Genomic DNA, 22,872 nt, shown 5'->3' on the forward strand with positions numbered 1-22,872 from the left:
GAAACCAAGTAATATAAGTCTCCTACTAATTTTGTTCTTCTTTTTAAAATTTGTTTTGGCCATTCTAGGACCTTTCCATTTCCATATACATTTTAGAATCAATTTGTCTTTTTCTACCCAAGACTTGTTGGGGTTTTCAGTGGAATAACTGATCTAAAACTATAAATTCATTAGGGGGAATACTGATATCAATACTGATCATTCAGATCATGACCACGGCTTGATTAATTTCGCTAAATCTCCTTTCGCTTAGGAATGTTTTTGTAGTTTTCAGAATACAAATGTTATACTTATGTTATTAGTTTTGTCCCTAAGTGTTTCATGTTTCTTTACACTATTACAAATGGTAACTGTTCACTTTCTCGTTTTTAAAATAGACTCCACATTTTAGAGAAGTTTTAGGTTTATAGCAAAACTGGGGGGAAGGTACAGAGATTTCCCATGAGGCCCAGCCCCATGTAGGCACAGCCTCCCCATTATCAAAATCCTACACCAGAGGGCTGTTTGCTGCAAGTGATGAATCAACACTGACACATTATTACCACCCAAAGTCCACAAGTTTACATTATGGTTCACTCTTGGTGTGGTGCATTCTGTTGGTTTTGACAAATGTACAGTGACCTGTATCCGCTGTTATTGTATCATGCAGAGTAGTGTCGCTGTCCTAAAAATCCTCTGGCCTTTGCTTATTCATCCCCAATTCCCTCCTTACTCCTTACAACCACTGATATTTTTACTACCGTCATAGTTTTGCCTTTTCCAGAATGTGGTATAGTTGAAATCACTATTTGTAGCCGTTTCAGTAATACCTGTGATATACTAGGTTCAGGATGGATAGTTTTTGCATTTGCTAAGAATGGGAAGGAAGAGGGGAAGTTAGGAGTGGCGGTAAATGGAAATGGTGAAGCTATTTCCAATCTTTAAGGAAGAAAGGACGGGGATGTGAGAAGAGAGTGAGATAACGTTCAAGAAGCAACACTTACTATTCGGCATGTTGGCTCTCCCGCAGTCTAATCAGGCTGCCCCGGGGAAATGGCTTGACAATCACTAAAGTGAGGAAACATAGACATCTCCTGGGTCCAAGCCCATGTCCATGACCGCAACCCATACCTTTTGTCCCTCCTCTTGCTCTTAATTTGTAGCTAAGTAATCCCTCACTTGGCAAAAAAAAATACCAGGAACAACCGGAAAAGGAAATGAGATTTATATTAGCCTCCATTTTCTTTGGGGGAAATAATGTAATTACTGCACGTATGGGAGGAAAGCCCAGATTACATGCTGAATCTCATGGACAGGCAGACTGTGGAGCAGCGAGCGCACTGTCGTCACTTCGGGTGTTTTCGTCTCCAGCTGTGGAGGCATTGCTATTGAATGGAGTTTAAAAGACAAGGAAGCTTTGTGTAAACATCAGACCTCTGGGATGTTGAAAGAGATGCATTCTAGACTAGGAAGTCACATGAATAACTAGCCTGTAAACACCTGTTCTGCTTGGTGCTCAGTCCCTTATGTTCTGCCCTCAGAGCTGGGGCAGCTTGATTCTTTGAACCTTGTTACATTGTAAATATCCCTGGGAAGGGCACTGACTTGTGTTGTCATTGTGTGCCTGTGAAAGTAGAAAGGAGAGTGGAACACAGCAGAGGATCTTAGTTCCAGTCACAGCTCTGCGCCTGGATCTCTGTGACCATGGGCAAAGCTTTCAATTTCCATGACCTCATCTGCACACAAAGAGACCGAGCTAGATGATCTCTGATGTGCCTTTCAGGTTCCGCTGAGTCAATGAGGAAAGACTGTGGGCAAGAGCGTTTTCAGAAGGGGAATCTGAGTGAGCAGGCAAGTTTCTACCCTCAGGGCAAAGGGCCCAGAAGGGAGAGGCGGGACCCAGTGCCAAATGATCTTAGGCCATATTTATGTCAAGGAAAACCCCTGGGGCCGCATACCTAAATGAGTTTATCAGTGATAAAAACTGTCATCAGTGCCTGTTCTGGGCTCCCGCCGTCTTATTACCCTTTACCTCAAGTACTCATGGTTCAGGAGAATTGCGGATGTTAAGACTGTAGTGCACACATGTCTGACAGGTCTGCGCTGCTCCCTGAATCCTACATCCTGTACACTCACATCCGTGAGAATCAGCCAGTGCCGATCTGCCTCTCTGGTGCAGTGGGACGGAGGTGTTTATAATTAACCAGCCTACCAGTCTTATCTCAAGCACTTGCTGGGCAGAAAAGGTGACAACAGGCCTTCTTTGGGATGGAAGCAAATTCAAGTATAAAGAATTGAGAAGGTGTAGGATATCCAGGTGGAGGCATCCAAGAGGCAGTTGGAAATATGGGTCCACAGCCAAGGGGAGAGCTGGCTGTAGGAGTTCTTCACATACAAAGGATAGTTGGTGGCCATGATCTTCCAACTTTAAAAATATGTATATATTTAATTGTGTGTTTTATTTCCTATAATTTACAGCATAAACTATATGGTGTGACACAGAACTAGAAAAATATTTGAAGGATTTATGTTTCAAAGTCCTAAACGTGGCTGCCTCTCTTGAGTGGCTCAGGAGAAGGTGAGAGTTGAATTTAGGGTGTGTTCTGATGAGAGTGGTTTTTGATTCTGATCATGTTCCTCATACGTGTCTCCACTTCTAAACCAGGGACAGCCCAGTCTCTGCCTCACTTCGGTGGAGACAGTTCCCTCGTCAGTAGGAGCCTGGGGGCAGGGAAGTTTGCAGGGTCTACGGGATGGAGGTGCAGGGGTGAGAGGTAAGCTGGGTGCAGACGTGGGGGGACCTGGTGCCAGTTTCTGTCCTCTCCTCAAGCAGGTTAGTGCTGGGACTCCTCCTCCACTTTCCTGACTTCCCCACGGGCCCCAGGAAGCTCAGGGTCTCCTTGCAGAGAGGCTGACTCTCTCTGGCTAGAGGCATCCTGCTGACTTAGAGACACGCGGAGATAATTAACTGGTAGTTTCTGCCACGACCTGCTGACCCCTCATAGGAACCCTCCTAAAGATCAAATGACTTATTAGTTTTTTCCTTAGTGTCTCTGGTGCCTGTAACGTTCATAGTAATCATGACATTTGTGTTTACCATGAATATTCCAGCTAAAAACATCTTTTTCTCCTCTCTTGTCCCCGCCGTGCCCATCTGTAGTGCAGGGTATCACCTTTCTCAGTAGATACTCTCTGTAAAGCCCAGATGTTGGCGAGGCAGGCTGGGCTGTTTCCACACCCTGCTTCCCCAGTGTATGTGCATGTCTCCCACTTTGTACTCCAGCCCTGGGCTGAAGGCTTGGGGAGGATGGTTTTATGCCTCAGATACCTCATTCGTCAGAGCTGTCTTCCCAATCTCCCTCCACTGAGTGTCACAGACCTTGAGTGATTGTTTTCATTCAGCCATTTAGCCCATTGCTTCTCTGACCAGCAGGCTAAACCTGAGTATCTCTCTGACTTCTGTGCTGTCATTAACATGCTTCTTGTTTAACTCAAAACAGCTGTTCCTCCTCCGCCTCCCATCCCCAGTCTTTCCTCCTTAGACAAACCTTACTTATCCAGAAACTTTGGAGAAAGAGTAGTTTTGAATAAATGAGAGTTCTGGAAAGATAAGGATTTGCCACTTTCAGGATGGAAATATCTTTAATTTTAACGCTTTGAATGGGAATCTTTCTAAAATACACTGGCTAGTATCTTCTTAAACAGAGGAAATAGAACATGATCTAACTTTTTCTTGATGTCTTGGGATCATTAGAGTGAACAACGGTTTGTGCTCTGCTGCTATAGAGTAGGGCCCTGAGGGTCTTTTGGGGGCTATAAAAGGTCCTAGGTTTCTGTGATTCTGAAGTTATTTTGTAAACTTTTAAACTGACTCTCTCCCTGCTTTTTATCAGGCCATTACCTCCCACTTCTTACTATCAATGTATTCATCTTGAGAAATTCTTTTACCCTACTTCTAATCTGCAATGTTTGCTGGGGGCATAGAAGACCAGTTCACACACACACACACACACACACACACACACACACACACACACGAGTACATGTGCACGTGTATGTCTTAGGATTGTGAAGAAGGATCTGAGAGTTTTCTTTGAGTAAACTGCATAGATGGTGAGTCCTCGATTTTGGTTTCCACAGAGGCCACTTTTGTTCATGTTTTTGCTTATTTTAGAAACGGAAAGTTGCAGGACACATCAGTTGAACATTGCTGAAAAAATTACTCAGATTTCTAAGAACCACCTGTCTTTCTAGAAACTTCTTCCTCTGTTTCATTCTCAGTTATCCCTTCATTCTAGGGTGGGCACCTGGCACTGACAGGGGATTCTCTGGATGAGAGGTCCTGCATTCTGTTATCTCAACCTCACATACAAACTATTTCACTGACTATCTTTAAAAATATTATCATGATATTCTCAAACCATTGTCATTTAAAAAAAAATCCACAGGTGCGAAAACAAACTGCAATGACAGAGCTAAGTCTTTTTGTCCTCTTTGGCAAAGTTCTGTGAAAACTGAGCAAATGAACAGGGCCGTTTGAGAGAGTGTAACCCATCCGAGCCCTATTGAGCAATGTCTTGAACGCAAATCCTTTTCAACTAAGTGGAGGTATATTTTCTTTTATATTGTTGACTTTGACCCTGCAGTTTAGCAAAGAACACTTGGGCAACATTTTCTGGGTCAATTGATCATCTGCTCAGAGCAGACATGCATTTTTCTCACCACGAGAGGGAAACCAAACCCATCGACATAATCCCTCATTCTGCTTTGTTTCTCTCCAGTCCTTCGTTTTGTAGATTCTGAAATATTAATGAAGGGATGTGAAGGCGACGAGCTCTCTTCTCACTCAGCCCCAGTGGGAGCTTGGCCAGCGAGTGGGAGGATGAGAAATATCCTCATTTTTGCAAAACAAAGTGCTTCTCCAAGTTGGGTTGTTGTGGAATTGTCTGCCTCCTCCTCTCTCAAGACGCTTGTTTCAAGTACAGATTCCTGGGCAGATTCTACACTTACTGAGTCAAAATTTCAGGAGGATGGGGCTTTGTGATTTGCATTTTAAATCAGCCAGATGATGTCTAGGGTTGTTTGTTTGTTTACCTACTGAATTCTATTTATGTGACTCCTATAAATACTAAAAGTAGTTAAACTCAGTTAAATACATAGAGAACACGAATCATAATTAAACGGTTTTGTAAGCATGCTGCCTTTCATTTATATAGCCCCTTTTTTCATCTTTCAAGGTGTTTTCCTGTATATAACCCTCTGAGGCAGGCAGGGAAAGTATTATTACCCCCATTTCAGAGACATAATTGAGTTCCCTGCAGTTTAGTGGGTCAGGCAAACTGCTCTGGGACTCAGTAGCCCAGAGTCAGGACAGCCTCTCAGACTTCTAGCCTTCTTTCACTGCACATTTGGTGGTGTAAGACCCAAGACACAGAGAAAGTTTTATTAAAATGTCCCTTAAAAATAGACGTGAGCTGAAGTCAGTGCCTTCTGAGCTCCTCCACGTGCTGTTGAGGGTGCTCTGCGTTTGCTCCTGGAAGATGAAAGCAAAGAAGGAGTCCAGGGCACCAAGGAAGCGATGGGAACCTTCAAAACAAAGAAAATCTCCTTCCGCTTTTGTTCGTCCCCTTCAATTTTCTGATCTTTTTCCTCCACTCCCTCTTTCTTGTAAAGACTCAAACTCTGAAATAATTATATGAAATTAAGTCAGTAAAAGCCAGGCTTGTTCCCTTAAGATTGATGTGTTAACATCTGGGGCAGTTTTCTCAGGACTCAGGGAGATTGTTATTCCTGAGCTTGGCTGCAGGAATCTGCCTCTTCCCCAGGCAGGGAAGAGTCTCCCCCAACCCCGCACCCATGTGCCTTCATTCCACGACCCCTCTCTCCATGGTACAGCCGGACTGTGAGCAGAGTCAGAGTAAAAGTGTTTTTAGGTGCTCAAGATACCTCTTAACTCTGGTTGAGAGAGAGAGAGAGAGATTGAATTCAAAGAGAGGGTTTCTCTGCACCATGCTGGACACTAAGGCTTGATTTGCCAGGATGGCATGGCCCAGACTCTGGGAGTCTGGAGGAGGTGAGGGAAACACTTTCCAGCTCTACCTGCCTGTTCTTATCGCTGTATCAAGATAAGCAAGCTGGCTGGTTGTTAGCCAAAAGGAATCTTTTCATGCAGTGCATTGCTTTTTTCTTTTTCTTTTCTTTCTTTCTTTTTTTTTTTTTTTGCCATTTCCTTCCTTTTCTGCTTTTTGGTTTTCCTTTCAGTTTTTTCCTTTTTTTTTTTAAAGTACATGTATTTTCCCTTTTTTGTTTTTAAAATTTTGGAGGGGGGCCAGATAATTAGGTTTGTTAGTTTGTCTGTTTGTTTATGTTAGTGGAGGCACCGGGGATTGAACCCAGGACCTCCTGCGTGCTAAGCACGCACTCTACCATTGAGCCACACCCTTCCCCTCCGCCACCCAGGTGTATCGCTCTTTAAAAAGGTAATAGCAGGGGGAAAAAAAATCAACGTGTGACCCTGCCAGTCCGCTTCCCGCTGTGTGAAGTAAAATGAACGAAAGATGGAAAGCTCACTGGGCTTCCTTGCAGTGGGAGATGGCTTGGGTGCTCAGCGCTGAAGTCCTGCTGAATTTGCGTGTTCCTGCGGCTGCCCAGGAGGAGAGAAGCCGGGGTCAGGTTCAGGAGGTGCCTGCGTGCCTTGACACATCGTTCCTAATTATGACGCCTCGGTGAACCCCTTCCCTTTCTCTTCACAGTGCTTGTAAAAGGCGCCTGCAAACCTCTGCCTTCCTGTGCCTCCCTGCCCCGAGGTAGAAATCCTCTTCTTGCAGGAAGTGCTGAGCAAAGTTCAAAGCTTTCTCCATCAAAAGAAAGTGCGCCTGATCCAGAGTAATGTGATTACGTGACCATTAGGCTCACCAAAAAAAAAAAAAAGAAAAGAAAAAAAAAAAAAGAAAAGAAAAGAAAAGAAAAGAAAGAAAGAAAGAAAAGAAAAGAAAAGCCAGGGCTACTGCACCCCTGCCTAGTGCTGGCCCCTTACAATTTTCACCTAATATTTGTCACTTCCCTAAAAGATGCACAGCCAAAGTGAACACCATTTAGGGTCAAAGCAACTGGTAGCTTGGGGCGATCTGGGGACGAAGAGTTATAAAGAGAGTGGGACGGAATGTCCCCACCAGATGCAGAGATGAGCTTCAGGGCGCGAAGACAAAGGCAAGAAGCGAGGCTCTGCAGACCCGGGGGCGCGCGCTGCCGCTCTGGGCATTTTCTGTGTGACTGCCAGGCTTGCTTCCTTGCTATAAAACAAGCCCCGTTCGACCGATGTTAAAAGAGGGTTAAAGGGGGTCATAAATCTTTCCGGGCATTGAAGAGCCACGGAAAGCGTAGCCTGATGTCTTTTGCATCTGTTTCGGGTTCTCAGCCTCATCTGGGTCAGCTGCCTTTTCAGGGCGATAACTCACGAGCCCCATTCACCCCGCTGAGTGGCAGGTATAGGGTGTCACCCCTCAGAGCCCTGAGGATGAGGGGTGAGCGTCCGGGCAGCAGCCGAGCCCCCAGGGCTGGCCCGCTGACACCGTAAGTCTACACCCCGGGGCGGGTGGAGGGCAGGCTGCGGGGCCGACAGTGTAAACGGGCTGCACCCACACGGCCTGGGCAGGGGAGCCCGGCGGCGGGGGGGGGGGGGCGGAGAGCGCCGGCTGAGGTTGGTCACACGGAGATTGAATTTCAGCTGAATTAGATCTGAGCTGTGGGAAACGGCACCTCCTTCACACGCACACACACAGCCGGTCTCATAGGAAGACGTGGGAGGGCGGCCGGGGAGACGGAGGCAGGCAGCTGCAGTGAAATACCCGAGTCGGCTCACAGCAGCTCACAGCTAACTTAATTACCGCCTACCCCTCCCCAGCGCGCGGCCCAGGCCCGGCGGACTCCGGGGCTTGCAAGGCCCCTCGGTGTCAGGGAGAGATGGGGCAGGTCAGCACTGGAAACACGCCCTGGTCCGGGAGTGAGTGTGCAAGTGTCTTTAAAGGAGACACTTGATTCGGAAAGCATGGGAAAGGCATGGCACTTGCAGGTCCGCAGCTGCAGGAGGCAACCCCCAGGCGGGGTTTTGGTGGCTTTAACCCATATCTGTAGGGTCTGCTGTTTTATAGCATTTCATTAATATGCAGCGTGAGCCTTCGATGTCATAACTGCGTTTGCTGTGATGAACTTGGTCCCCTCATTGCCTGTCTGTGACCCAGCTTTCCTAGGGGAGGCATTTGGAGGAGGGGAAAATGGAGGAGGGGGGAGTTTTAGAATTCAAACAGGAACACTTGCAGTCCTATTAAAAAGGGCAAGAAGTCAGCTGCTTTGAAATCCACCCCCTCAGCAGCGGTGGGGAAGGCCTTTCCAGGAGACAGTGGGAACCCACCAGTTCCTAAGCTGGCACCAGCGTGGCTCTCTCCAGGGCAGCGAGGGCCTGGCACTCTGTCCACGCTGTTTGAATCTGGGAGCCTTCAATTGATCCTTTTTTCTTTTCCTGTCACTCAACGAGAGGCTGGAAGCAAAAATTCGTCCAGCAGCATCCCCTAAACCAGGCAGAAAACAACTCGAGGCTGCCCAGGACTCCCTGGTCTTCTGGTCACATCAGTTTTGAGCTCACTGCTGCTGATGAGAAAATGAACCTCAGCCACTCACTAAAGTTTCCATGTTTGTAATGATGCACTCTGTCTCCTGCAGAATGCTCCTTTTCTTGGACAGAGAAGCTTCTGGAGTTTGCACAATGTATCGGCCCGAGGAAACAGGCCAGGGTGTCTCCAGTAGGATGAACTGTCACCCTTCTGTAAAAGAGAGAGATACTCAGAGTAGAGACAGTCCACTGTGCAGGAGCCGACTCGATGTTTCAATTTTTAGGTGGCGGCCACTTCTTTGGATTTCTTGTGATTCACAAAGAGAAGCCATGTTCTGAGCACAAGAACTCAGGTGCTGTTTTGGATTCTCCTAGTTTAGGTGGATACCCAAAAGAGTACCTGGAAAGATTGCAGGGGGTCTGTTAGTCACCTGCCATTGGATTAAAAATATCTGTGTAAACATGTTGTCTACTTCCCCCAGCCCTGGGAAGAGAGCGCTTATGTCTTCAACAGATTTTCAAGAGCCCAAGACAGATTTAAGAGCTACTGTTTTATATTAAAGATTATTCGAAGATGATTTTAATTGGTAGAGGGGAAGGGAGTCTTGGCTTCCCTCAATCACAGGTTCTGCAAAGTAAAATACACTGCCTACTGTATACTGGGCCACAGTGGAGCCCGGCTCTTTGATTCATACAACTCAATGAAAACAATAACGGAGAAGGCACACACAAAAGCAGGCAGGTGCCCGCAGAGCGGATGCTGACCTGGGTACATCGAGCGTGGGGTACGGCTTTCCCTGGGATGGATACATCTGGTTGATACCCTGGTCCCAGAAGTTGCAGTCCCAAGGCAGTGAGCTGGGAGGACATATTAATGAAGAGAGAAAACATAAATGAGAACCCCAAAGAGCTTACAGTCTAGTTTAAACTTGCTAAACCTCTTGGGAAAGGAAGTTAGATAAATACAGAGCGAGATTTGGAGCCATCACTTGGAAAGAATGTGCACTGGCCTGCGGTGGGACACACCTCTTTTCACCAGGGCAGGGAAGGATTCCTGGGGGGAGAGGTGGAGTTTGTGCTAATAGCCTTGAAAAATGACAAAGATGACAGAAGCCCTACAGTCATCTGTTCCAAGTTCCGAATTTGATGTTTGGCTGCAAATTATAAGCATGTTTTGCCTTAAGAAAACCCAGTTTTTATAAATAAGCCGATCTCCAAAAGCAGAAAAAATTGGGGCTGGTGATAATTTATATCAAATAGTAGCTGCTATCGATGCCAGATTCACAGAAACAAAACTTTACGTATTTGATTTCAAGTAACCTTACTACAATTCCATGAGAGAGTTTCTCCCATTTTTCAGATGAGGAACTTAATAAGGCTTGCAAAGCTTCAACAACTTCTTTGCCATTACTTCTCCACCGAGTGGTGGAGAGAACTAATGCTGAAAGCCAGATGAGGTGACCTCTGAAGACCATGCCCCTCTATCCACCGGGAGGTAGCTTCTCAGCACCGTATAAGCTGCTGCTTTGCCAGAAATGTCAAGACTCCAAATTCATCTTAAACAGGACTTGATTTTCAAAAATCAAGGGGGAAAAAAAAAAGAAATGGATGTTTACCGAGTACCTATTATCTCCCATGCCAGGGGACACAAGTATCCCGTTTTGTCAAAAATGAAATTTTATAAAATGATCACTTCTTGCGAAGTGTTTTCAAAATACATTTATCAGTTAAATTTAGGTCTGCATAGGCAAATGATGTGTCCCCAAGTAATCCCAAACTGGTCAAAACGTTCCCAGAGCAGAGGGTGGACGATGCTCACTATTTTACCTCCTTTACCTAGTAGAGTATCTGTTGCAGGTCAGGAAGTAATTACAGAATGAATAATCAAGTATAAAAATGAAAATACCTTGAGAACAGCGATCTGAGAGTCTTATTCCTTAAAACGGAAGCAGATCGCCTTCGGCACCAGACATCAAGACATGGGTATAACTCATTATGCACAAGTGAGTTCACTGCAATGGGGTATAGCCTCACACCAGTCAGAATGGCCATCATCAAAATGTTTACAATGAATCATCTCTAGAGAGGGTGTGGACAAAAGGGAACCCTCCTACGCTGTTGGTGGGAATGTATATTGGTGCAGTCACTATGGAAAACAGTATGGAAGCTCCTTAAAAAGCTAAAAATAGAGTTACTATATGATCCAGTAATCCCAGTCCTGGGCACATATCTGGAAAAGATGAAAACTGTAATTTGAAAAGGTATGTGCACCCCAATGTTCATAGCAGTACTATTTACCATTATTGCCAAGATATGGAAGTAACCTAAATGTTCAACAACAGAAGATGTGGTATATATATACACATATATATGTGGTGTATATATATATACATATATATGCACATTGGAATATTACTCAGCCATTAAAAAGGATGGAATAATGCCATTTGCAACAACATAGATGGATCTAGAGATTATTATACTAAGTGAAGTAAGTAAGACAGAGAAAGACAAATACTATATGATATCATTTATATGTAGAATCTAAAAAAATAGTACAAATGAACTTATTTACAAACCAGAAAGAGGCTCACAGACATAGAAAACAAACTTATAGTTAACAAAGGGGAAGAGGAGGAAGAGATAAACTGAGAGTACAGGATTAACAGATGCACACAACCATATATAAAATAGGTAAACAACAAGGACCTATTGTATAGCACAGGAAACTAAATTCAATATCTTGTGATAAATTATAATGGAAAAGAATAAAAAAGGAATATAAGTTTTACATTTATATGTATAACTGAATTACTTTGCTATACACCTGAAACTAACACAATACTGTAAATCAACCATAATTCAGTTAAAAGAAAAGTGAGTTCATATGCAGAAGACTGAGAACAGTGAGAGAGAAATTAACAGGAGGATATGGAGAGCTCAGTTTTGAAACTTGAAAAACTATACTCTGTTTTTCTACTATTTGTTTCTGTTCAGATTGGGGAAATTAAAAGCTCTAGCTGGTTGAAACGTCGATGTCTATGAAAATAATACCTACCCTTTTCAGAAATCTCAGCAAACAAGTCCTGTGGTTTTTGTTTTTCTTTTCATTATAGCACTCAGGTCTATGTGATATTCAAATCTAATTTCTCCCTTCTCCCCTCTCTCAGCATGTGTGTGTGTGTTTGTGTGTGTGTGTGTGTGTTTTGGCAAATGTTGATGTGCCAGGGCTCTTTGGTATTAAGGAGTTAATATTTCATTCTTCAGTTAGGAGCACAAATAGTTAATCAAAATGTAATGCTATGGTGAATCAGAGCTTGAAAGAATGAACCAGTTTTGAGGTCGGCAATCATAGGCTTGAATTGCAACTTAAGAAAGCTCATTTCTATTGAGAGGTATCATGAAGTAAGTGCTACCCGGGGGAACCATGCCCTTTCCAGACTTGAATACACTTAAAGCTGTGGATAACCATCCCTCTTGCAAAACATGGGGATTCGTGCACTTAGAGACAGAGGGTTGGTGCCGATGCGACCTTAAGACTGCTTGCGGGTCCCTGGTGTGGTCAGAGTTCATGAAAGGTGAAGTTATATGAAGTTAGCTGCTCTTGGTTTTTAGCTCAACCCCTGCTTGCTCTTATGTCTTTAGGCCTAAAGCAGAGCACCATAGAGTCTGGAGGAGGCAAGAGTCATCAGGCTCAGAGCTCTTCAAGTAGCTTACCTCACTGCCTGCTCCCTGGTTACAATTACGTATCCCAATGAGTTGTTCCAAGGATTGATGCATCCTTCCTTCTTCCCTTTCTTCCTTCCTTCCTTCCTTCCTTCCTTCCTTCCTTCCTTCCTTCCTTCCTTCCTTCCTTCCTCCCTTCCTTCCTTCCTTCCTTCCTTCCTTCCTTCCTTCCTTCCTTCTGTTTATTCCCTAATTCGTTTGTTCATGTAGCAAACATTGAGCCTCTCCTACAGCCTCATACAGCTCCCCATCTGGTGGAATGAGAGACACAAGTCAACACTCTGGATCCAGGGTGCATTTGAGAGTTAGAGTTTTGCATGACTGTTAGTTGAGCAGGGCAGAGGGGCACCTGACTATTGGCAGTCAAGGGTAGGGAGATTTTCCCAGTGGAAGCGATTTGAGTACAAGAAAAGTTTTTTGGGAACACAAGAGTCGGTAAGGGTCTCCAGGCTGATGGAACACCATGTGTGAAAGCATAGAGAGGCTGGGAGAGAGGGCAGGCAAGGGAAATTGTGGCACATGTTGAGAATGAATGCCATCTTGCCTGGACCCTGGTCTGCATATGGAGTTATGATGGGAGATGAGGTCAGATATAAGTAAGATTTGCTAACATTTATTGAGCACCTGCTGTTTCCATGGCATTGTCCTAATGGCTTTCTTTGTTGACTTCGTTAATCATGACAACAGCCCTATGTAGTGGGTATTTTACAGATTCGCCAGGAAATCTAGTATCTTGCCCAAGAGCACACAGCTAGAGAGGAGTCAGGATTCACCCCAGACAGTTTGATTCCAGAGGCTGTTGTCTTTTCCTTTTTTTATTAAATTGACGCATAGTCAGTTTACAATGTTTTGTCAATTTCAACATGATGTTTCAGCCATATATATAAATACATATATTCCTTTTCATATTCTTTTTCATTAAAGGTGACTACAAGATATTGAATATAGTTCCCTGTGCTACACACTAGAAACTTGTTGTTTATCTATTTTATATATAGTCTTAGTATCTGTAAATCTTGAACTCCCAGTTTATCCCTTCCCACCCCCTTTCCCCGCTGGTAACCATAAGTTTGTTTTCTATGTCTGTGAGTCTGTTCTGGTTTTGTAAACAAGTTCCGAGGCTGAAGTCTTAATGGCTATGCCAGGCTGCTGCTCTGACAGCCTCCCATTTGCCTTGACAAGTGACCAGGGAGACTCTTACCCGTTGGTCCAGGATAGAGTGGAAGTTACGATGAGTGTAGACATAGTTTTCTTATACTAGTTTCTCTTTCCTTAGATCAAAGGATGTAAAGTTGCACGTGCTGGGTTTTTGGTTTTATTGGGGAGGGGGGTTATTAGGTTTGTTTATTTGTTTATTTATCTGTATTTTCAGTGGAGGTGCTGGGGATTGAACCCAGGACCTCATGCATGGTAAGTAAGCATGCGCTCTACCACTGAGCTATAGCCTCCGCCTGTTTTAATATCAGAACGTCAACACTGAGGGTAGGGACCATATCTGTTTTCTTTATCAATGCATATTCAATACTGAGCACAGCACCTGGTACACAGTAAGTACTCACTTCAGATTTATGGAATAAACAATTAATTCATCGATTTTTACTTATGAATCTTATAATGAAGAAGTGAATTCAGACTTCTTCTGGGTTATGTTCATTTTCTCACTTGACATGTAAATTACATTAATAAAAGCAATGCATTTTGCTAAAACCTTATCACACATTTCATATATATATAATATGTATTTGGAAATCTGTGAAATAGTCAATCCCAAAACCAAACTTAGAGAGATTAGCTTCTTCCAAAATTATTAATAAGTAAGTTGTGTGTGTTTGTGTGTGTGTGTGTGTGTGTGTATGTGTGTGTTCCACTTGTATCATATGTATTCGTTTTATTGAATACGTGCATTCTTCAATTTGCAGATTGTTCTAGCTTCCTCTTCCTCTTGCAGTTAAAATAAATCAAAAGGAGGGTTCTGTAGGTCGATGATTTTCATAGGATCTATGCTATTTCTTTTGATGATGTTCCAAAGTTGACGGCGTTGGACTTTGGTGCTCCCAAGAATTGGGTAAGAAATAGAAATTGGGTTATATCGGGGTCTAGGGGTGGAATTTATCCAGTGACTTTAATGCATTGATTGCTTCCTATATATTTCAGTGTTTTAAGTGAAGTTGAAATAGAGAAGTGTGTTTTCTGTGTGGTCAGCAAGGCAGGCAAGGCCTCATGTCCTCTGTCCATCAACACTGATAAGCTTGTGACACCAGGAGGCGAGAATGATCTCCAGCTGTTCCACCTACGCTGGTTCCGAGCGCCATCACCCCTCTCAGGAAGCTAGGGAAGCCCAAACAGAGAAAGAGGAATGCCGTGAACACCACTCATCCTCCACTCAAATGGGGTTTCAGACATTATTTGAGTATCCATATATTTTGAACTTCAAGCGACCTGAGTTTTCTGGGTTTCTTCCTTGTAGCACAAGAGCCTGTGTTTTGAATATCTCAGCGGGCACAGCTTCTCCATAAAAGCCTTCATTGGAAAAAGCCAAAAGTAAAAAAAAAAAAAAAAAAAAAAAGTCAAAGCTACAGCAAGATAATAATAATAATTGTTTTCTATGAAATAAACATTGTTGTTTGATTTCTTAAGTATATTTGTGGTTTCTATAGTGTTTGATTTGTTTTATCTGATTCTGAAGAAGATGGATGATTACAACTAACAAGATTTACGTACTTGACAGTTTACAAATACACAAATACCTATTACAAGTATTATAAATCATTCATCTGGCTCTCCTAAGCCCTTTCTAAAATGAGGAGAGGTATCATTATTCTATTTTTACAGATGAGATCGGAGTTTGGGGAAGATGCCAGGTGAGCGGATTTGTCTAGGGCCACTTCATGAAAAATAAAGTAGTCAGAACTTGAACCCAGTTCAAATACCCACCCGCTCTCTCTCCATTCTGTAGATAAATCAAATGAAGTAGGGAAGATACTACGAGTATCCACCATGGGTTAGGTCATTGCAAACACGCTACCTCATCTACAACCTGCCGCGTGGAGAAGTAGTATCGAAGATAAAGAAACTAAGGTTCAAAGAGGACCGATGATTTATTAGGCGCTTAGTAAATGGCTGAGCCCTTTCAGTGAGAAAAAAATAGATAACGCTGGAAAGAGAGGTGGTGTTTCACTGTCAGGTTACTGAGATTTCTTGAGAGTGCAAAGCCAGGCAGAATATCTCACAAAAGGAAGCTTATTTGTAAAAGGAGAGTTTGGGAGCCCTTTTTTCCTCTTTCCTTCTTTCTTTCTTTCTTTCTTTCTTTTTTTTTTTTTTACTATTTTGAGGAGTATTTTCATTTCCTCTTCAGCAAGTCTTTATCAGGAACCGTATCTTTGCTCTGCCACCTGCAAACAGAATTTAGAACAATGAAAACCGCTCTCTGCAGGATATTGATTCTGATGGAACAAATGTCGATTAAGCAGAAGGGTGGCTTTTTTTAACTAGAGAAATTCCAGACCTTTCCTTAGTCCTGTCTCTCCAGGGAAATGAGCTCTATCCTCGAAAATCTACAGAAAACCTGAGTAAGAGTGAAGATTTATGATGGGAGCTGCTGGGCGGAAGACGGCTATCTGGTAGTCTATCTAGAAGCTCATCTTTGTGTTATTAGAGAAACACTCTCTCTCGACAGGATATAGTCTGGTTATCACATAATCTTCTCAAGTTGCATTCCCATTCTGCTTACAAATGCCTCAAATATAAAGAGATGCATTTCATTAAGACGGCCTTTTAAGAGGCAGTTTATCCCAGCTGTTGCAGTCTATCTTAAACACCTACATTTTCACCCTAGTGTGGAGTTTGCATGTCGAGAAGCGCTGTGGAAAAAAGGGAACTTTAGAAATCTCAGCACAGGACAAACACCAAAGCTGCCTGTGGGAACTGAAATCAGAAAAGGAGCTCAGGAAGCTTGATGTTCCAGAATAGCCCTGGGATAACGCTTGCCTGCCTTGGGGCTTGGGGCTTGGGGCTGACCCCAAACACCAGAGGCTGTAAACACTTTCCAGTCACATAAACAGGAGGGATTCTTTGCCTGACACTTTGGCATTTCCCTGTCAGGAGCCGTGGTGAAACGGAAGTGATGGATGTAGGTAGAAACAGGAGAACCAGACTTGGAAGGTTTCAGGTCCCCCTTCAAACTCTCTTTCCTGGTGTTGCCCATCCCCGTCAGTGATGCAGCTTCAGCACCTGATTTTCCCGCACACATATGGCCACCTGATTTGCGCTACTGTTTGGCGCAGTGGGATTTGCTGGCAAGCGACCTGTGAGCTTTCTCTCGCTCCTGGGTCTGTAAGCAAGCACAGAGGCTCTTGGGGGGGCTACTAAGTCCAGAAGACTTTCAAGGTGGGGGGTCGGGGAGTTAGAATTGAGTGTTAAATGGGAAAAACAGGAGGGTTGGTCCCAGAGCCCTGCCACAGTCCCAGTACAGCCTATTTTAGCTGATGAAGGTGGAGTGGGGCATTCCTTTGTTAGAGAGGAAATAAACCTGGGACTCCAGCCTGCCTGGTCCTGCAGGATGGGCTGCTGTGTTTGAAGTCAGGACTGGGGAGTTCAGGAAGCTGGCTGCATCGGGTTCCCATTAGCTCAGGCAGCAACACAGTGGGTTCACACCGTGACATGGTAACAATTAAACCTTCTGCTACTGGTCCTTACCCTGGGGTGAGGCTCTTTTCTTCCTCACCCATGTGACTTCAAGTCGCCCTGGTTTCCTTACGGCTCGATTTCCTGCAGATTCCCGTTACTTCATGTCTAATCTTCAGAGACCACTTATTAGACCACACAAATTGCAGCAATTGTCTCCAGCACACAACCCCTGTTCCAGACCCCCGATGCGCCTAGGAGAAATGCTGCATCTCTCTGAAATGTGAGAGTTACTTCCTATGTAAATAGTCGGATTACCAAAAAATCAGAGTTCATTCAATACTGAGGGAAAATAAACTAATTATACATGCATGCCCCGAAGCATGCTAAATTATTCTCCCCATTCCCCGTTTTTCAAAAGTGTGGTTTAGAACAATTATCTCCAACTTCAGTGATGAGCAAGAGAAGACATGAACAAATGACTGTAATATGAAGCAGAAAACTGAAAAGATATAAAGCTATGATTTTTCCAAGGAAGAAAAATAGGTCTATGTAGAGAGAAAGCCAGGTACAGAAAATGAGATTTGGGTAGAACCTTGAAAAATAGGTAGAATTTGGACACTTGGAAGTTGGTGGGAAGAAGAAAAGGGCCGGTAAGGGGAAGGAACAAAGGCTTAAATGCTGATAGATGCTGTGGGAAGTAGGAGGGTACAGTTGCCCCTCAGTATCTGCGGGGATTGGTTCCAGGAGCCCCTGCAGATACCCAAATCCTCAGATGCTCAAGTCCCTTATATGAAAAGGTGAAGAACAATGAATACAATTGGTCCTCCACTGTGTCCGTGGTTGGTTGAATCCACGGTTGCAAACGCCATGGATACAAACCCTAGGGATATGGAGGACCAACTGTGAAGGACGTAATTCCCTGCCTTTAAGAGGCAGGTTTCAAGTCAGTTAAAGGGATTATAGAAATACATGTAAGAAATAATTTAGAGGACAATATAAGACAAGGTATGGGTAAATCCCTTCAGATATAGGTAATATTTAATTGTGGTATGTAAATGATAAATGTTATTTCAAGTAAGGGAGGTGTCAAGTTTCAAAGAAACAGCTGGGCCAGGCTTGAGGAGGAGTGGGGTCTAGTTAGATGCTTAGGGCTGAAGGAAGAGCATTATTAGGAAGGAAAAAATGAATGGAGTGAGAGTCAGGGAGACCAGTGGTTCTCAACACTCAGCGTGTAACAGAATCATCCAGAGGACATGTTAAAATATGCGTCCCTGGACTCCACACCGGACTGGATTTAGCAGGTCTGATTTAGTAGGTTTGGTGTGGGGTGCAAGGAGTTGCATTCTAGCAGGTTCCCTGCTGATGTTGGTGCTCCTGGTCTGGGATATGATCCTTTGAGAAGCACTGTAGACAGATCAGCACGCCCAGAGCACAAGCACTTATTTGGGTGAAATACTGGGAAAGCAAACCGTCTAGGGAGGTCCACCTGAGAAGTATTAAAAATGAATCTGCTGTTAACTCTGTTTTCCTTGCTGATGGTTCTCCATCTGAATAGAATAAATTTTCTTGGTTTTTTCCTCTTCCCAAATGGCTTCTTGGTTTAGAATGAATTATTGTGAAAGAAGAAAATAATGCTCTCGTGCCTCCAGAAGAAACTACTATGGTTAAAGCTGTGTATCATTTCCCAAAAGACAGTTTCCATGACCACTTCCACAACAAGCATAATTCTTAAACAGTTTTGCCCCTGGCAGGAGGTGGGGTCCTCTGTGGGACTGGTGTCATGAACTTCTACACACTGGATGGCCACTGTCATGGCCAACCCTCCTTAGAATCCAAGTATTAAAAACACGGACCAAAGCTACTTTGCAGTATCGTGCATTTTTATTGCTTTTATCAAAGATTCACATGATTAATGATCTCAAATATTATATAAACAGACGCTATAATCCTCATTCCACGATCTTTTTGCTTTTGCATATTTAAATGAAACCTTACCACCATTGTTTCCCCTAGGTTTCTTTTAAAACAATCCAGATTGTGAAAAAAGACTTCTAAATCTCCAAATGTTAAAAAAAAGTCTTCCTTCTGTCTAGAATAAAACAATTTTATAATCTTTCTATTGCATGGAGTTAGTTGTGCGTTCCTCCTGGATTTTGTTGACTTGACTGAACAGGGAATGGTTTCTGTGTACTTAACTTAGTAAAAAAATCTTTCCTACATATATTTAAAGATGAAGTTCAAATATGCCACACTTTGCAGATGGAAATGTGCAGTGTACTTTTCAATATTTCTTTTAATCTTTTGACAATTTAAGATGAGTTGTGTAGTATGCAAATGACAGTAATTAGATAGCATCACAATACACACAGCTAATAGCATGATTCATATTTATGAAGTACTAATGTTACGTGAATACCAAAAATACAAATGATTGTACTGTTCACATTTTGAATTGCACAAATAGACAAAATAATTAGGAGGAGAATTTATTCTGTAGCAGTGAACCAAATTTATCTTTTCTCATGGATTTAATACATGAAGGATCACTAAGGTATATAATGTTTTAAAGTATTTCTTTATGTAGAAAAAAATGACATACTTTCCTGTAATAAAGGGCTAAAAGTGCTCATTTACTGCTAAAAGCTTAGAAAAGGGAATTTTGCAGTGCAGGTAAGAGAGAGATAGGAAAATACTGCATGTGTTCAGAGCTGAAAAAGGCCTTTGAGGGGCGTGCCTAGGAATACATAATAACTTAATAACAGGGTAAGACCCAAATCCTGGATTTGTCAGAATTCCTGGCTCCTTGACCAGGACTCTCTTTCTACTGTGCTGAGGAGCTTCTTTTTAGAAGCGAAATATATATGTTTAAACATTTTTATTTATTCATTTATTTTAATTGAAGTATAGTTGATTTAGAGTCTGTTAGTTTCAAGTGTACAGCAAAGTGATTCAGAGAGAGATATATATATATATAAATTTTCAGATTCTTTTTCACTATAGTTTGTTGTAAGATATTGAATATAGTTCCCTGTGCTATACAGTAGGTCCTTATTGTTTATCTATTTTATATGTTTATCTATTGTATATGTTAATCCCAAACTCCTAGTTTTTCCCTTCCCCTCTTCCCCTTTGGTAACCATAGTTTATTTTCATCTGTGAGTCTATTTCTGGTTTGTAAATAAGTTCATTTGTATCATTATTTTTAGATACCACATATAATTTATATCATATGATATTTGTCTTTGTCTGACTTGATTCTCATAGAAGAGAAATATTTTAAAAAATTTACCTTAGTGTTTCCTACTTACTGGCATTTATTGCCCCCTCCCCTACACTTTAGGCAATGGAGTAAAACAGTATCTTGAATGAAAATGAGTTAAATACAAGAAAGAAAATTTTATTTCTCCCTTAATCCAATATTAAAGATGTAATTTTACTTGCTGCTTAGATCACTGAGGCTTCTAGGATTCAGTTTCTCTTATTGATTTCAAAACAAAACAAAGCAATAAAAAAAATTGTGCCTGAAATGGAAAAAAAAAGATGTGATTTTAAAGGTTTTTTTTTTTCCTTTGTCAGGTGTATTTTTCTGTGAAGAATAGGTAGTAAGTTGAGATCATGCTTCGGTTCATTGTTGACACCCGGTGCACATTTTCATTTGTGCGTTATCGCTAGTGCACTTGTACACTGTGTTTATTAGCTGTAGATGTGGAATTTTTCAGCACAGTACAGAAAGTTGTCAATGCCTGGTGACACTTTGGAGAAGGGAGACTAGAAATTAAACAAGTACATCAGTTAATTCACTTAAATGATTGCCCTTTCTCATAGTTACTCTGGGAGAGCATCCTTCTCCTTACATTGTGTTCTCAACGCTATGTTAGAATTCCTCCAGGGTTTGCCCTCAGGCTGGTTGCTGAGTCCCCCCAAGTGATCTGGTCTCACTCAAATCAGGCTTCTGCCTCTCCTCTCTTCTGAGACTGCTGTTAGCAAGATAACCAAGTACATCTGATGAGCGAAACCCAACAGCCTCTTCCTGTCTCATTTTCCCCAGCCTCTTAACACCACTCAGCAGAGCTGATGACTCTCCTCCTTAAAACATTTCTTTTCTCACAGCTTGCTGGCTTTTCTATCACTTCCCTAGATGCTCCTCCTCAGTCCCCTTTGCTGGGTTCCTCACCTCCATTCTACATCTAAATATTGAAGTATCCCAGGCATAAACATTTGATTTTTCTCTTTATCTATTTTTCTATTCAAAATAATTTTTTTAAAATCGAAGTATAGTAGATTTACAGTGTTGTGTTAATTTCTGTTGTACAGCATAGTGATTCAATTATACATATATATATTTCACATTCTTTCCCACTCAGACAACACTCCCTTTCAAAGTTGCCTTGGCTCAACTGGCAGAATGTCCACTTAGAGATAAACTAAGTGTCCTTCCACAGGCTTCAGCCACTGGCCACGTCATCTGGATGCACTGAGCTTCCTGGCCACACACAAGTGAATGGCGTGTATATAGGCTTGGTCAGGCTCATGCTAATTTTCTATACCAGCCCAAGTTTCTATTTAAAAGAAGAGATTTAGTAGTGGTTCTCAAGGTTGGACATGGTCACCGCTGGAATCTATATGTGCCTAGTAACAGCTGACCAGTTAACAGAGTGGTCCCTTTTGCAGGGGACACTGAATAGCCTGGTGGGGGTCCCTTACTCTAGGGAAGATTCTGGCTAATAAGTTGAGCTCAATAGCAAAGTCTCAATGATCTGCAGAGAGAAGAGATTCTGAATGCTTCCCCTTGTCTTAAGGAGCTTTAAGTAAATATGAGAAGAAGTATTTTCACTACAGATCCTCCAAATATAAGACACAAAGCCACGTGGCTTTGCAACCTGTGTAACAGAGGTGACACACGGGGAGGAAGAGACGTTCTTTCCCCTTCTTCATGGCTCACATCCACAGCCTTGATACATGGAGTGGGTAGGGGATCACAGGACTTCTGTAGCCTTTTGTGGTCCCCAGTGAGGTAGCTGCATCCACTGCAACTCATTCCAGAGCACATGGAAGACATCTCCAGAAACTCTGAGATATAAGCTGGAGAGACCTGGTGGGGATGGAGATACTACCACAGGAGGCGAGAATGAGATGTCTGTTTCAGTGCTCATACCTGGAACTCATTTTAAACATTAGCCCCAGTCCCCATTTCAGCCTAATGAAGCCCAGAGAAAATGGGCTGCACACATTTACTGAACAAATATTCTCTATTAGTGGATAGCTGCTGAGAGCAGGAAACAGATGAAATCCCTGTTTTCATAGAACTTAATGCAGTGCACAGGGAGAAAGAGAAAATAGACAGGCTTCAATGATGAAATTGATGAAAGGGATAAAAATTGGATATAAAAAGAAAAATCAGGTATATGAGAAATCTCTGTACCTGCTGCTCAGTTTTGCCATGAACCTAAAAAAGGGTCTAAAAATAAAACATATTTTTTAAATTAAAAAAAATTAATTGAGAATATTGAACCAAGACTCTGAAAAGAAGGTTGGGGAAAGTTACTCTTGGGAAGGAGAGACCAACAGTTCTCTGACTCTATCTCCACAGCTTCAAATCCTAACCAGCATTGCTGGGAGCCATACCACCCCTGCCAGGCCCAGCCCTGTAAGTCCCCTCCCTGTGTACCTAGAGGCCCACCGCCTTTATTACACGGGTGACCACCTGGCATGTGATTTGGGAGTGGGTTGTCCCTGCAGCTGGGCTGTGAGTGTCTGCACCCCAGCCTCTACAGAGCCTCTTGCACGGGTCAGCCCATTGCAGGGGCTCGAGAACTGTCCCCTGATGGTCTGACGGTGAATGAATGAAGCAAAGTCACGTTGCAACAGGTGAGGGCTAGGTCAGACAGAAGTGCTTCTTGTCAGGTTCACGAAAAGCTCAGACAGCTGCGAGG

At 42.9% G+C, this 22,872-nt stretch overlaps 1 non-coding gene across 1 annotated transcript; it reads right to left on the reverse strand.

The window, feature by feature from the left end:
* Positions 1-13,685: 13,685 nt before the first annotated feature.
* Positions 13,686-13,762, reverse strand: TRNAS-ACU (transfer RNA serine (anticodon ACU)). Its single transcript is given in 2 exon segments — positions 13,686-13,721; positions 13,726-13,762. It is a non-coding gene; the product is annotated as a tRNA-Ser (tRNA).
* Positions 13,763-22,872: the final 9,110 nt, after the last annotated feature.

Source organism: Vicugna pacos, chromosome 29, assembly GCF_048564905.1.
Source record: "Vicugna pacos chromosome 29, VicPac4, whole genome shotgun sequence".
Taxonomy (NCBI): domain Eukaryota; kingdom Metazoa; phylum Chordata; class Mammalia; order Artiodactyla; family Camelidae; genus Vicugna; species Vicugna pacos.